Below are 17,553 nucleotides of genomic sequence, written 5' to 3' on the forward strand. Positions count from 1 at the left end.
CCTTGCGGCTCCCCGGTGATGGTTTGATGCCACCACATCATCCATTAGAAAAGAGGTTGTCTTTGTGAAATCAGTGTCACAAACACTAACACTCGCAGTATACGGAACGTGTTTGCTAATTTTTATTACAGCAGATATTTGTTAATAATGAGCAGAAAATTAATGTAGCTTAGTGAAAGGCGTCTTATATAGATCTCAGGGCACGAGGAGAGAATAATGAGGTTGGAAGGGCAGTGTCTTGGTTTATAGCTGTGAAGAAAGTTAAGCAGAAGTGGCAGGTGAGGTTATTGTGTAAGGTAAACAGTATTTTGAAGGGAAAATGTCAGAATTCATGCATGTCAATTACAATTGGCTGGACTGTTCAACCCTGAAAATGTCAAGCTTTGCTCCTTTATCATCTCGTAGTGCTACTGTGAGCTATTGTGAGCTAAAATCCTGCCTGCTTCATCCTCCAATGTAAGTCTATCACATGATTGAGATATATATATAATATATACTGTACATATTTTTTTTTATTCAGCAAATTAGAAAATTAAAGCAGAAATCTGGTTTCTATTGTAATATATATTGTTTATAAAATGAATGCCATGAAGTCTAAGGGAAGGTGCACGTCAGACGGACAGATATGGTGTGGATTTTTGAGTTTTTGATGTTGCAGACTATTGGCTAAATTATGTCACCTGTGTTTTTTTTCTTTGTGTTTTGTGTGCATTTTTTACATGTTATTATTCCAATTTTGACCATTTCTGACCAACTTCTTATAGTAGTTTCCCCATCTTGTCGTAATGGGCCCCTCCCGGTCCCCATCTTGTCGTAATGGGCCCCTCCCGGTCCCCATCTTGTCGTAATGGGCCCCTCCCGGTCCCCATCTTGTCGTAATGGGCCCCTCCCGGTCCCCATCTTGTCGTAATGGGCCCCTCCCGGTCCTCATCTTGTCGTAATGGGCCCCTCCCGGTCCCCATCTTGTCGTAATGGGCCCCTCCCGGTCCCCATCTTGTCGTAATGGGCCCCTCCCGGTCCCCATCTTGTCGTAATGGGCCCCTCCCGGTCCCCATCTTGTCGTAATGGGCCCCTCCCGGTCCCCATCTTGTCGTAATGGGCCCCTCCCGGTCCCAATCTTGCCGAGCATTCAACTGAAAAGAATCAGACTTCGGCGGCCCTCAGGACCAGGCAGGAATCATTACGGGGACTCCGGTGCCTGCGGGCCGCATTAAGCAGCCTCAGGGGCCGCATGTTTGAGATGCCTGGGCTAGGGTCATAAAACTGTATTTTCTCCTATCTGAGAAAATTGGTCCCAGTATGCTATCACACTGATCAGAATGTGATCCCATTTTCTCATCTGAGTGCAGTCTTCCGATTTTTTTTTTTTTTTTTGATGGACAGCATTTTTCTCCCTCGAACAGACTCTGTCCAAGGATAAAATCAAACATGTGTACAGCCCCATAGAATAACATAGGTTTGAGTGAGATCCGATATTTTTGTCGGATAGCACTCGGACCGGAAATACAGTCGTCTGCATGAGTCCTAAGAAGTAAGATGCCAATCAGCAGGCTTATTGCTTGCATCGCTTCGCAGCGTGCTGAAAAATAAATTACTCTTCACTCAAGTGACAGACTGCGGATATCATACAGGTTGGGCACCATAAAGGGCCAGAAATATCCCTTTAAAATATTATTATAGTGTTGTAGTAGTTGTACTTGTAATTTTGTCACTTGATCAATTTAGCATACAGTAATTGGTTCACATTGGGGCATAGTTATTAATGTCCTAAATTTAGGGTAAAAGTAGACCAACGCAAATTAATCTTGGTGCTCTATGATGGGGAATGTTTTACACTTTTCCATAGTTCACCTCTTGGATTACTTTGCACCAGTATTTTAGGGCCAAAAATGAATAAACCTTCCACATTTTACAACTCTTCGTAGCCACATCACTTTTTCTAGAAATTTTTGTAAAATGTGTCAAAAACACACAATCGGGTGCACGTTTTGTCGCAAAATGTATTTTGAGTTCCAGTACGTCTCACTTAATCCTGATGTGCTCTATGGAAGCCCCTATAGAGGATATATAAAAACAAGGCGCATGTATGATCCCTATGACGTGGATTTTGCTATGTATTTCAGGATCCGTCACTATTATTTTGGGAAATATGGCTCTTCTATAGCACATGTAATAGTACTGGTTATTTTTCCCCGGGCTGCTCACATCGCCTCTTTTTGTCCCTTGCACAGATAGATGCTCATTGCAGAAGATGTTAATATGTACTTAGGAAACACACGGTTAATCCTCCATAAAAATGTGCTTATATGTGTTAAACTTTAATAGAATAAATACTAAAGTCTCTATAAATTACAGCTTGATGTTCATGTGCAGCCAGATAGAATATATAGGAAAATGTTTCAATTCCCTGCAACAGATGTGCATCTTGATGTAATGCCACAGATATTTTAATGAAGTCATGCATAAACCTCATCAGATCATTGTCTTCTGTTCAGCCTTAAATATTATAAATATTTTTTTTTTATTCTACAGATTTTAGAAATGTGCTGTATGTTATATACTTTTGTTCCAGGATTTTCTGTATCTGTTCAGATTTTAAATTTTTATTTTTGTGAAATCTTATGTGCCGAACTTTGGAGCTTATTTCTCCTTTGTTCATAGATCCAAATGTGTCCACCTAAATTCTGAAGTAATACAAAGGGTTTGTTCGCTAGTTATGAATCATAGATGCAAATTGATCAATGGTAAATTGCTAATTGATTATTTAATCATGCAAATAATGTATCCTCTCCGATTATGTCTCTGTATTCCTGACTGATGGCTGTTAAGAATGATTGACTTTCAGGTTGTGAATCACTGACGTCTGAATTAGGCTTCAGTAATAGTGACGAACCTGTGATTTGGTCACGTATGAATAATTTAATATCCAGTCATTTGTGCACATGGGGTAAAAGTTATTATTATTGTCCTAAACTTCGGGTAAAAGTAGAGCAATGTGATTTTATCTTGATATGGTGCCCTGTATGATGAATTTACATAGAGGCTTTTTATGCAGACACTTGATTAAAAGATGGGATTTGTGCACTCATAGGGCTCGATAACACTTGCAAATAAATCAGATGAGTGCAATCCGATAAAAAAATCAGATTGCACTCCACCCAATGTTAAACTATGGGGTAGCTCGCTTCTGCGATTATTTTCACAATCGCAGCATGCTGCAAATGGCTGCGAGAATCGGATCACACGCACCCATACAAGTTTATGGGTGCATGTGAAACATCAGACTGCACTCGGATGTCAGCCGAGTGCAGTGTGATTCCGCAGACGCCAGCAATGGAGGAGATGGAGAAATTACTTTCTCCTTCTCTTCCGCACCTGTGCTATGATTCTCTCTTGTTAGAGGATCGGAGCACAGAGCACTGACACTCGGCTCCCGCTCGCAGCAGTACAGGAGCCGAGGGTCATTAGCATATCGCATCCAATGCCATACGTTAGTGTGACCCCGGCCTTAGGGTACATGCAGATTTTGTTGAGAATTTCACCCTTAAAGAATTAGCATACTGTGAATTTTAGAAGGTCAATTTACACGTGGAGAATTTTTACATCTGTAGATGGGATTTTTAAAATCTCATTAACTTAGCTGGCACTGTATTACCATGCCGTTTAGCCTTCCAATCGCAAGATATGACCGTGTAATATTCTACCGCAATGGCTTGTTTATGAAAAGGGTTAATTAATGTCTGTTTGCAGAGCATCTTCCCATATACAGACTTGAATCGGGTTTGAGAGATTTTTTTTTTCCTAATCCCAAAAAATAATACTACATTTGAAATGAAAAATTGTAAATGTAGATAGCTGCACAATTCCAATCAGGAGAGGATAAAGTGTGCTGTGGTTTGGAGATACACAACCTAATATAGGAGAGAATTGGGTTATGTGCAAGACACTAATATACTCTCACTAACCAAATCTCACCTGCCGCATAACAACTGCTGGAAAACCAAATTCTCCGTGGTGACCTAGAGGCCTCTGGCGATGGTGGGCCGTCATTTGTGGGGGTGTATCTTTGTACCTAGAGTCTAAGGCCACAGCCCCACTGTTAGTATTTGGTCAGTACTCGGTCAGTATTTTTTCTCAGGAGTGGGTGATAAATGCAGAATTGGTGACTTGTTTCTACTATACCTTTTCTCTGATTGTTCCTCACCTGGTTTTGGATCCCACTGCTGAGAAAAAATACTGACCAAAATACTGATAGTGGGGCTGTGGCCTTAGACAAGTTGTAGGATGGCTGTTTTTAGGATATTTACCTAATACCTATTAATGTGCAATGTTCTTTATTGTATGATCTAAAAAGTGACTGCTCTGTCCACGCTCCTGGGTTGTGTCGATTAGTGGACTTCATATAAGCCAGAACTGATAGAAACACACAGCGTCCTATCTAGCTGACTGCAACTCACCCCAGAAAATCCACAGGTGGTGACGGCAGCCAGCCCCATGGCATCTCCCATATGAAAGGGGTTGGCAAGACAATCACTTTAATGCATTTCAGGCAGTTTTACCCAGTAAAGTAATAATGTCCAGTAAGTTTCCCTTTGAAAAGCTTTAATGCCCTGAGTGCCCCTTAACATGTACTAATGCCATGCTTAACATCCTTAACAAGTAATAATGTCTCCTGAGCACCCTTTTAGTACTCTAAAATGTGTGTGTGCCCTAAAAGTGCCTAAAAAATAATATTGCCCCTTTTGTGGCACTCAAAAATAATAGCTCTTCTTCCTTGCTGCGACCATACAAGTGCAGGTGGAGTGATGCCATGAAGTGATGGCGTCTCCTTTGCTAGGACACTCATGTCTTGTAGGCTGCAGAGCTGAAGCGACCTGCTGCTTATAAACATATGGTTATGTGGGAAGCCCATGGTTCTCCCCTGTACCATAGGTGTTAACAGAGTTGCCATCCTGTGCACACTGATGGTGTTGAAAGTAGCACTTCCACAGGCATTGAGGTGGGCCACACCATGGAGTTGAGACCCCGGCCACCCTCCTTTTCCCCAGCTAATCTTCTGCATCTTCAGCGAAGGCCATGTTCCCATGTAGCATAAATACTGCGTTGTTTTTTTCAGCAGCATTTTTTTACTGTTCAGAAAATCTGCTGTGTTTAACTGTCCAAGCAAAGTGGATGAGAGTTCATGAAAACTCATACCCGCTGTGCTTTTAAAGATGCAGTTGAACTTTTGCATTTTTTTTTGTCCATTTTTTTTCTCTCTGAGCTTCTATAGGAAGCCTAAAAAAAATAAAAAATAAGCTTTTCTTTACAAAATGCTGCTTCAAGTCTGCACCAAAAACAAATCAAATAAAGGAGAAAACAAATATTTAGAACAAATTTTAGATTTTTAGTGCGTACTTTGTGGATAAGAAGCAACAGAAAATGTCACATGTGTGAACACTACCTAAATCTGCATAAAACATGCAGGTTTACTTCTGTATCCCTAAAGGATTTATATTTTCTGCATCTGAACAGACCCCCTTAAAGGGATATTCCCATCTCCAAGATCCTATCCCAATATGTGGTAGGTGTAATAATAATAATAATAATAATAATATTAGCAAATACCTCCAATTAGAAATGTAGTGTAGTATTTTTGATTCGCCACTTACCTCATGTGCAGGCAATACAGGACCTTAGGTATCCACGGTTACAACCACTAGCAGCTAGCTAACTGTCACTTTATCAGTGGACATAACCGTGGATACCTAAGGTCCTGTGATGCCTGCACATGAGGAAAGAGACATAGCAAATACTATACTAGATTTCTAATTGGAGGTTTTTGCTAATATTATTATTATTACACCTACTACATACTGCGATAGGATCTTGGAGATGGGAATACCCCTTTAACTCTTTCCCGACCTTGGAGGTAGCCATATGTCAAGGTTGGTAGGTACTTACTGACACCTTGGACGTATGGATACTTCATATCTTTTAATGCAGCTCCGCAACCGCAGTTGCAGTGATCGCATTAAGGTGCCTGCTGAATCTTGTATCAGAGCACTGGGAGTCGTCATCCCGGGGGCTGGCTCCGCCTTTCCCGTGGCTATAATCTCTGTGATTGGCCGTTCAGTTCTGAACAGCCAGTCACAGCGTTTCTCAGTGTTTCAGGCAATTAGATTCCCTGAAACACTGATGCCCAGCCTACGATTGATGCGGAGCACTGATCATAGTCTGGAGCCTTGCAACGCTGGAGTCACCAGGGCCAGCTTTGATTGGTGCGATCGGACTCTCTGCTTTAATGGCATAAAAACTAGGTTTGAAAATTTCAAAATTTTCTACATTTTTCACCAATAAACGCAAGTCCTATTGAAAATATTTTACCACTGTCATGAAGTAGAATATGTAACGAAAAAGCATTCTCATAATCAGTGGGATCTGTTGAAGTTACTACCTCATAAAGTGACACTGGTCATGATTGTGAAATTTGACCTGGTCATGAATGTGCAAACAGGCTTTGGGGGGAGAACAGGTTAAATGAAGAGCTCGGTCTGGTGGCAGATTGTCTCTCAGCTTCATCCTTTGCCATGTCCTGATTCATATCGTGCAGTATGAATCTATTTCTGGGGTAGAATGACGAGCTATTAATGGCACCTTCCCTGACAGTCCGGCAATAATCAGATGCCACAAATAGGACATTTTCAGCTCCATTGTATGAAGTGAAATAGAGACACGTTTGTACAATGTCCGGGTCCGCTCAGGCCGATATTCCACCAAATATGATGGACTCTTGTGTGTCTTCTATATGGAGAGATGTTGGCAATTCCTCTGATAAGGTTAACAGCAGACTGACTTTGAAGGATCTCTGCGCATGGATGTTCATTTACGTAAATTGCTTTGCCGTCATGTGGGTGAAAGCAGCTGACTTTATCATTGATGTTCCTCTTATTGTACATAACCAGAGCACCTTCCATCCCTCTGGATGGTGATAAAAGGTAGATGAAGCCATGGCTGTCCGTGAGAGATGCTAAAGGGGGTCACCTTGCCAATACATCTGCTGCCTGCTGTGCTATTAAAATGCATTGATTTTCCCATTGACTGCCTGTCTCATAATAATTATCGTTTTTGGTATTGCTGCTGTCACAGAAGTGATTTGTTTTACACAGTGTGCGCTATATATCTGCTTTAAACTCCAGTAAACGATGCAGCCCTGTTATACATTGGATTCATTAATGGCGAGATAAGATAAATTCCCCTACAATTGTAGGAATATGAAATATGTTGCAGCACAATGCATCATTGCTTCTGGAACGATTCTCAAAAGCAACATTTAGCGACTGCAGAATCCCGGTTATGTTCAGAGCTGCGCTCACTACTGGTCTTTTAGATCAGATATGTATAAGGAGTTTTTCTATGTATAACTGGGGCTGGTAACAAAAGATAGGGATTATCACTCTGTAGTAACCTGTAAAATTCATTTATTTATTTTTTGGCTAAAATAGACACATTGTTATATATATTCCTTTTTTTTAAGCAATTATCAGAATGATTTTACTACTGAAACTCATGGTGGTAGAGGTTGTATAACAACAAAAAATAATACCTGTATAACTTTGAAACCACATGCAAATTAGGCTGGAAGTGTACAGGGGGCATGTCAGTACCCTCTCAGTACATCAGCACTTCCAAGCTAATTTGCATGAGGCTTCCAAGCTTGATTTCTCTGCACTGGCGCCTTGTATTATTACAAAATGAGGACCATTTTTAGGGCTTGCTCACACTGGCGTATGTTCTCATGCTAGAGAATCGGGCCAATTATGCTAATGGAACTTGTCTAAAACTGTGTCCGAGTGTCATCCGACTCTCTCTCATGAGAGAATCACATCACAGGTGCGGAGAAGGCAGAGAATTTAATTTCTCCATAGTCTCTGAGTGTACATCGGACTGCACTCAGATGACATCCGAGTGCAGTCCGATGGTTTACACGCACCCATAGACTTGTATGACTGTACATGGTCCGATTTATTATCGGGGGCACTCACAGCATCCTGCAATTGTTTTCTCATGCTGAACCGACATGAGAAAATAATCGTAGCTCTGCACTGCCCCATAGTATAACACTGGGCCGAGTGCTATGCGATAAAACGCCGGATAGCTCTCTGCTCTGTTGTATACGTCAGTGTGAGCGAGCCCTTATTGTTGTGCTAGGATCTATACAGACATCTCTGTAGTCTCAGTAGTAAAATCTTATTGGTAGATTTCCTTTAATCGGGTATGTGTTTTAGCAGTGAAGTTTCCTATCCTGGCACCATAGTTTAGTTTGATAGTTTGGTGCGTGATTATTTTTGCTGTGATTTTGGAATTTAGAGAAAAAAAACCCTACCCTAAAACTATACAGTATTGGTGGTCTCATCTTGTACAAACATGCAGTTGAGAGTGGGAGTCCGGGTAGGTGGTTTGATTTACTGACTCCACAGCCCTGCTACGAGTTGACTAGTGTAAAGTGGTGATCTAGGGAATAAAAATTGTTTTTAAAATAAGAAATTTCTCTTTACACTGGCCTTTTGACTTTATTTTGTCTCTCCTGACAGATCCATTGTGTAAAACTGATCTAAATGCAAGCCGAGGGGGAACCATTGATTTTTGTGGGGGACCGTTTGGGTGCCTCTTTTTAGAACGGAAGAAAAAGTACAGCATTCTGGAGCTTTTTCTTTCATGCTAAAAATGGACACATTACTTAATCCAGGTGGGCTTAATAATAAATGGGGTTCTTCTGCTTCCGTTTAGACAACTTATGCAACGGATTCATTTTAGACAGTAATTCCATTTTTTTGCTACTAAAAAACAGACCATTGGAATGTCCAAATGCAAGTGAATGTGAAAGACCCATTTAGATGAGCCGATGATCAGGAAATGAGCATTGGTAAAAACGCTCATTCCCAACTTGGGGCCATCTAACAAGCTGGCATACACATGTTGATTTGAGCTAAATGCCCCTACATCAGGTGCAATATTTTTTTAAACTTGCTTAAAAATAATTTTTATCATTATCATATGTCGCCTTGTATAAACAGATGATGTGCTGCCAATAACATGATAATCTATGGTCACAGAGCGATCATAATAATGATGGTTGTGTGCACATACAGTTGTGGTCGGCCCGTCTTACCAAGCCACTAAACTTGCATGTAGCCAGTCGACAGTTATATAAAGAGGACCTTATAAAAATGCCTAATTTTGTGGCTTTTTTTCTATTTTGCGCTGCTTAACTCCATTGCAGAGTTATTTACATTTGTTGCTTTGGGGCTCAATATGTGGAATCTCTGCTTGTAGTCCAACTGAGCGTGTCTTCAGTCTTTTTTTTTTTTTTTTTTTGATGGGAAGGGGGAGCGTGTGTTTTCACCCCTCCCTTCCAGAAGCTGATCTAGCAGTCTTGGTGCTGCTGAGCAGTGATTGACCGCATCGGGGAGAGGTGAAAGTGCACCCCCCAGAGATTGAACAGCAAGTAGAGATTTCACATACTGCGCTCAAGAAGCAACAAATGTGCAGAGTGTTTTTTGGTCTCTGGAGTCTTATGGTTTGGAATATTTTTTATTTTTTCCAGCATATTAGAAAATGCAGCAGACTACTATTTCTATACAGAGGGTCACCAGTAAAAATGTTTAATTTGCAATAGAAGTCTGTTTAAAGTGAGGACTTGTGGGCGGCTTATACCCTGGATGTCTGTAAAGTGGCATATGTTGGAAAAGCCTTCCTAGTGTATACCATCAGGTAACGGCTCAGAAGCCACGTGTATTGAGCCCTTGTTCTTCTGATATTTGTAGACTTTTTATTAAATTTTTCAAGACTAGCCCGTATACTAATAAGCTAACACTTTGGGACTTATTACCGCTTCATAAATAAATAATAATATCTTGTTATTTCTCCAGGTCTTATGCTTCATCCCAGAGCTGCATCGAAGGACCCTAACAACGGTTAGCTGAGGAAAACAATACATCACAAGGTAATGACTCTGCTTAATAACTCTGCATATTAATGCCCATCCCTTGTGCATTATTAGAGAAAACGAGCAATGTGCATTAGGAAAGATTTACAATAGATCACGCGAGGCTTGTCCATGACTGCGGCAGAATTACAAAGTTCTACAATGTAACAGCGACACATGGCCATCCTCTCCTTGATGCTAATGCCATGCCACAATGCTTTTCTATCTGTGAGCATAATGCTGTAACCAAAGTTTTGGGAGAATAGTGATTTGTCATCAGTTTTACATCTATGGTACCAGCCAACATTAAGAAGTTGTTGGAGGTTGTTCACTACAATGTGTAGTGGGCAGATTGATTTAAACCTTGGAAATAAGGTTTTCTTCAAATACCTTGCGTTACCAATGTGCCTGTGAGCAGCGCTATCGCTGTCCGCTCATCCCCCATCACCCCCGGCTGCAGCCGCCTCTGATGTCCGGTGATGTCACATCAACTTCCGGAATGGGAAGCAGACCCGGCATCACTGAGGAGTAACCCAGTGTCCCTGAGTGACTGGGCTGTGGGCAGAGATTCACCACACGTCACAGCCCAGCGTAGCGCGGGCTTGCGGCGCTCTGAAAGCACTGCAGTGCTTATCTGGTAGATGGGCAGAGAAGTAGATTACATCTAGATATATACTTTACAGTAACTATGTCTCCAGATGACTTATTGACTTCTATAGGAGGCATGTTGTGTGACCTATGCAGAGAGGTAGAGGAGGTGAGCTGTGACCATAGCCTATTTTGTATGGTAGATTAGGTGTTATCTTTACATAGGTGTTAACTTTCATTGCAATCTGGCCTGTAATGATAATGACATGTCTCCTGGGAAGTTCAGGGCCATGCAAGTCTGCAAATCAATACTTTTCATGCAGCTCCGTAGCTACATTGTTCATCATGTATTTTATGGGACTCTGTATATGTCAAATGCTGAGGGATTAATAAATTAACTTTAAAGGGCTTGTCCTGTCCAAATCTATAACACTGCAGGCACTCTGTGTGACTGCAGACTTATGAATCCCCCCAGTTCAGGCATTGTGTGCTCCGGGATTTCGCCGGTTTCAGACCCGGGACCGGAGGGTATGTATGAGTTATACATACTCCCGGCCAGTGGGCGTGGCCTCGCTCTCCATACACTTGTATGGAGCGAGGCTGTGCCCCGTCTAGTGTTGTGGGCATGGCGGACTAGGGGGCGTGGCCTCGCTCCATACAAGTGTATGGAGCGAGGCCACACCCACTGGCCGGGAGTATGTATAAAAATGGCCTGCATACTGATGACAAATAAGGAAAAAAAAATCGTCCAAATTTTTTGGACAAAACTCTGACAATTCTTTATATGCTCACACACACGGCCATGTGCAAAGTCGCTGTTGTGCACAGAGCCGTTATTATTGTATCCGTGGTGATCACATGAACAGCAGCATGACCGAAAACACATCCCCAGGGCCTGCAGGCAAACAGCTCCAAGGGGTGACGGGGTGTTCTTTTTTGCTCTCTAAAATAATCACATAAAGAAAAACCAGCACAATGTGCTCTACAAAAGCATTTTCCCATTTAAATCAACAGGAACCGTATTCATAGCGCTTTAAACACATATTTATGTGGATCAGAATCTACTCCAAAATCCTTGACAAATAACTGTGAACATGCCCTTACTAGCAGGAGGGCCGCTGTATTCCTGTGTAGACACTTAGCTGTATATCTTTACATATTGGTTCTGAAAATAAAAAGAGAGACATAAAATCTCTCTCCAGCTTTGTCAGTAGCGTAGACTGACACCACCTTCCTCTTCTCCGGTAACATAGCGTTACTTGCATTCCTCATCCATAATTTCTATTGTTGCGCTTGAAAACCTAAACTGCTATGGAAGCAGTTTCATGAATGAGTATGTATTGTATCCTAGGACTCTCATGAAAGAAATAGCTACCTGAAGAATTTGATTTATCTGTGAAAATATCAACACTATGTTTTTGCTTGTCAGTCACAACATGTAAATGTCTGAATTGTCGACAGTGAATGAGAATTCCAGCAAGGAATATTTGGGGTATAGGTGCTTACTAGTGTTGAGCGAGTATGTTCTATTAACCCTTTCGGCTAGTATGCTCGGGCCGAGCTCCGAGTAGTTACAGCTGCTCGGTGTTATGTTTGAATCGCTCCCGTGTGCATGATTTGCAACTGTTTGACAGGTTTAATACATGGGAGGAATGTCTATTTCTTACACATTCCTCACATGTAATAAAACTGTCAAACAGTTGCAAATCATGCACACGGGAGCGATTCAACCTTATCACCGAGCAGCTGTAAACACTCGGAGCTCGGCCCGAGCATACTCGGACTGAACATACTCGCTCAACACAAGTGCTTACCCCACTGTCAGAACTTTAGGGAGGTCTTTCAGTCAGAGCTGACATGTTAGTAGGATATTGCATCCTCTGATTATTACATTGACTGGAATAAGGAGACTCAGGACTCTTGATGTTTTTTATTTTTTACCTAGAGTGTTGTTAACCCAAATTGGTACAGTGCAGAAAAAGATGGCAGCCTCTTAATTCCCAGAAATTGGATCACTGATGGAATCTTTCCATTGTAATGTCCTTACAAACATATTTTGCTCTCAAAATCCTTATATCATGAAATAAAGAAACTTTAGAGTCTTCGGCTGAGTTCACATCTGGGCCCCCTTTCCTGATGCTTGGGCTAGTGTCTTAAGCAGGATTAAAAATGTCCCTCAATGGAGCCATAGATTTTGATTCAACATACGGGGCCAGATTCATATAGTGTTTGGTGTGTTTGCTTTGCCTGTTTTTCATTTGCACCTAATCCTTTCTTTTTCTTTATATAATTATGTGTGCTGCTGTGGGCGAGATTCATCAATTGTGACTGGATTGTACTCCTGTCCCGCGCCCCTGGAGTGATTTTATGTATATCAGAAACTGACACACATTTTTTGCCATTTTGGGGAAACATGATACCTTTTGCCCTAAAAAGTCACAAAACTGGTCAAAGACAAAATAAAGAGCATTTTGATTTCGTGCATCATTTTAAGGAATTTAACGAGGAAAAAAAAGCCAAAATACCACAAGACATAAAGAAAATTGACATAGAAACCCTATGAGGAATGAATTAGCCCCGCGGAGCCTAAAACATGCAACTCTGGTTTCTATTTGACTTTTTTTTTCTGGCGGTGTCCTTCTTTTATCTGAACACATTAGTATAAGAAGCTATGATATTGCGTCTGGATTAAAATCTGCAATTTGGACATTTGTCTTATTGAAGTCTGTGTGAGATTTCTCAAAACTGATGGAAAGGAAAACTGGTTATTATGGGAATCTGCTCCAGTCCGATTAATTGTCTCATTTCCCAGACATTACATGAAATATGAAAGAGTAAATCTGATTATTTGCTGTGGCCAATTACTCCATTTTATTTTGGCATCAGTTTTGATAAATCTCCTTATATGACTATTGGGGAGGGATGGGGGGTACATTTGAATCCACTTTTTCATGCGGTTCAGACGGAAGTTGATGATGTCTGAGGGTCCAGACGTGGCTTGAATCTTGCCTAAGCCTTTTTTCTATCGCCCGTTTATCTCTTCTCTGAATGCAGCCATCAGTGTAACATTGTACATTGTTGAGTCATAAGTGTAATACGGGGCCTTGTCTCTATTGCAATTGTGCTTCTTTTACTCATATTTTTATTAAAACGCAAGCAATGCAGGCTTCTTACAGGTCACTTATAACCGTGTACCTGTATGTATTTCTACTTGTACCCATGCCCTTGTATGTTGCCACCACCACCCGGATGAAAACATTTGTTCTATTCGGAGAACAAGAGAGTAGAAACCTGGTTTATATTACGCTTCTTTTTTTTCATTCCAACTATGAGAAAATGTTTCAAACATCTTTAAAGGATCATCTGGGACCTACAACTAAGCGTTGTGTTATTTCAATCCCTAAAACCTTCAGCTATAGACCTGTCAAAAATGTATATTTTACCATGAACGCATCTGCTGCTTGTTTTCACTAACCTTTTCTGTCACAGAGAACCATTTTTAAGGCTACCTTCCCATGATGAGCATTCTGGTGAGTTTTTGATGTTGCAGATTTTCCGCACCCATTAAGTAAGAAAGAGGTTACTTGAATTTTTTCAATAATATCCAGCACCAAAAACTCATCGTGGGAATTTAGCCCAAGAGGTTTTCCAGCCACAAAACTAGTAAAGATATTTTATCTTACTATGGTCTCATTCAGACATCTGTGATTTAGCTCATTTGTAAAAACACGGACCATTGTTCATCAGTGTTTTTAGATCAGATTTTCATCAGTGTTTGGTCAGTGTCCGTTTTTACCATCAGTGTTTCATCAGTGATTTTTTTTTTCACTGATGAAAAAAAAAAGATTGCAAAGCGTCTCCTATACGTTACATTGTTCATCATGTACAGCATGCGTGTGCCGACAGTGATTTTCATAGACTATGGGTGATTTTTATTCTTGACTTGGATCAAAAACAGACATATCTCCATGATTCTTTTGCGGACCGCAAGAAAACTCCACTGACATATGAACAGAACCATAGATTAAAGCAAGTGTTCTGTCTGTGAAAAACACGGATAGAGCGCGTACACCACTCGCGGACATCTGAATGAGTCATATAAACATAGAAAGGTAGAGTTGGAAGAGACCTCCAGGGTCATCGTGTCCAACCCCCTGCTCAATGCAGGATTCACTAAACCATCTCAGACACATGTCTGTCCAGCCCCTGCTTGAAGACTTTCATTGAAGGAGAACTCACTACCTCTCGTGGAGTCCTAATGTAACCAATTAGGCCAGGTGCCCCATTGTGGGTAGCTGATCCTTCATGGATCTGACAGCTTCACTAATGGTTCTATGCTCCATACAAGACGTTTCCTATGCAGTCATGTAACTGGAGCTTATTTCAATAACCAAGACAGCCTCCATCTGTGTCTTGTTAGCTGGTTTAGCTATTAAAATAAGCAGTGAATGGCTCCTGTCACACACAGCCCTGGCCTCCTACGGAAACAGCAACTGCTGCCCTGTGTAAAGCACAGGACCAGAAACAAAGCTGTCGGGACCCCAGATGGACCAGTTTCCCATCGATGCAGGCACCTGCCCAACTGAAGTATATTAGTAAGTTATATAAACTACTATTTCCAGCTCGTTTGTGTATTTTTTTGTCTGCATGTTTCTGTTTAGTGCCGCTTGTGTTTTCGTGGATCAGGTCTTCCCTAGCGTATAGACTAGTCACACCATGCCGCTTTCTATTGATGTTTGTTGGGCCAAGCTGTGGCTGTGTTGATAACACTTGTATATCAGTTTTCATACTTTGTGGAGTGCATTTACTGCGACAAAGAAAGGCTTATCTCCTGAAAAGAAAACAATGACAGACTTCCCGAGGTTTCCCTCTTGATTACTATTTTTTTGTGGTATTAAATAAAATCCCACCAGAGAATTGAGAAGCGATGGATCAAGGTAAGAAAATGATATTCCTTTCTGAGATGGTTCATTAGACAACTGTGAGCCGCTCATGCACTGAATGTGTAATTCTAGCTGCTTTACTGTTTTCCGTATATTCTTATTCTTTTTATAATGTTTGTGGTATTTGAGAACACGTTCACCATTCTTCAACACAATATTTATTTATTTTAAAATTCAAGCAAAGCATTTTGCGAGGCAGCCACTATGACGTTACATATTTACCATCCAGCAGTTAAATATTGCAGGGGGAATTAATGATGATTGTTCATGAACAGCTTGTCCAATGACATGTAGGTAAAGTATATTCTCATTTCCCATAGGCTTTGTCAAAGCAGATTGGATGCCTACCCACCAGGATGGATCTTTCCCCCATTCTTCCATACGCCATCCTATTTCTAGCATCAGAAGGAAATGTAAAGATTATACTATGCAACAAAGTATAAAAGTAAAACCTCAAAATCCAAGTTACTCTTGGGAAAGTGTGTTTCCCATAATGGATATTTATCACCTAGTTATAGGGTATGTAATAAATATTACATTTCTCAGCCCCCTATGATCAATGGAACAGGGGTTCTAAGTGCACCCTCTGCAATGAGGAGCTGTTTAAATGGAGGGTGTTTGAGCATGCACCATTTCACCTCTATGCAGTATCTATGGGGCTGGCTGAATTTGGGAAAGTTATGAAATGTCCTATAAATGTCTGTCCTATTCCTGATGTAAGGGTCTAGACTTTTAGCTGAGATGAATCTGTGCTACAGTAAATTTATCACTTAAACATGAGCCATGTATGAGGGAGTCGGTGTCATGGAAATTGAGGAGTCGGAGTTTTGGCTTACCGACTCCACAGCCCTGGTCCCAGCCTTGAGGATAACGGGAAGACTACTTTTTTCTCCTGACCCAATAGTTGGTGAAATACTGTGGTAGGATATGACATGTATTACACTGCTGCTATGCAGGGCCTCTTCATCGGCAGGGTATCTAGGCTTTGGCACAGTCTAATGAATATGGACACCTGTGTTCGATAACCTTGGATGACATCAATGACTGGAGGGGCTTTTATGTTATTGCTGTATATGGAAAAAAGAGCACAAACATAACATATAGCACAATTGTGATGTGTACAGCGCCTACTTGCATTTTACTCCTCACTGGCATTTTACTATTCACTTACTCTGATGTGATCGATGTTTGTCAATGTGACTTCTGATTGCGAATCAAAAAAACTTGCTGCCCTGTGACCACTTTTTTTATTGACTGTATTTCTAGGTTCGAGAGCCCTGGAGACCGTTAGATTAGCAGCACTTTTTGTAAGATGCCCTTTTATTTTCTGCTGGCTTGAGGTTTAGTGGTCCTTTTAAGGAGAGAACAAAAAGTAAAAGTGCTGTTTGTTGGGGCGACCTGCTGCTAAATGTCCTAGATGATCAGCTGGCTGTTGAATAGGACTCTGAGCGGCTAATTCTGTACAGGGAGCGTAGTAAGGGTTAATGTTATAATCCGTTAGATTCTTGTTTTCTGATGGAATAAAACCTAATCCTCAATAATCCTTTTAGAATAGAGACTTTTCTTGCAATCTACAATAATTTAATATAATAACTTGTATGCAGATTGTTTATATGAGGCAACGTGACGATCAGTCGCCTTTCTCAGGACCGGATGAGCTGTTGTTTGACCCTGAATAGCAGAACTGAAGATACCTATAAACGCCTTGTGCTGCATTCCTTTTACATTGGAAACATTTTGCTAATTAAAATTGGGTTGGTTTATTTGCAGTCCTGTGCAAAGATGATTTGTGCCAACTGACAAACTCTTCTCTGCTACGCCTGTCCCTGAGTGTTTTGTATAGGGTATCCATAAGCGGGAATGCTAGCAAGCTAATAAACTAGCGCTGTTCCCTGTATTTAGCATAAGTATAATCTCATAGTAGATTAAAGCTGACATTGTTAAGTAAGTGTAAAACCAATAGACAATAATCTTGTAGTCGCTAATAAGCTTTGAGTATGTAATAGACGGTCACATTTCGGGCTCGTTATTTTGTAAGTGTTTATTGGCTTTTAA

General features: G+C 41.0%; 1 protein-coding gene across 2 annotated transcripts in view; it reads left to right on the forward strand.

Annotated features, from left to right (window-relative positions):
- The window catches only part of ENOX1 (ecto-NOX disulfide-thiol exchanger 1), a 691,503-nt gene that overhangs the window by 188,768 nt on the left and 485,182 nt on the right, over positions 1-17,553 (forward strand). For both annotated transcript variants that reach the window (XM_073663900.1, XM_073663901.1), the window contains one exon: positions 9,912-9,985. The gene's annotated coding sequence lies outside the window, so the exon portion shown is untranslated. The remainder of the gene's footprint in view (positions 1-9,911; positions 9,986-17,553) is intronic.

The sequence above is a fragment of the Phyllobates terribilis genome, unplaced genomic scaffold (genome assembly GCF_046119375.1).
Source record: "Phyllobates terribilis strain yellow unplaced genomic scaffold, ASM4611937v1 Scaffold_2__4_contigs__length_985480577, whole genome shotgun sequence".
Lineage (NCBI taxonomy): Eukaryota > Metazoa > Chordata > Amphibia > Anura > Dendrobatidae > Phyllobates > Phyllobates terribilis.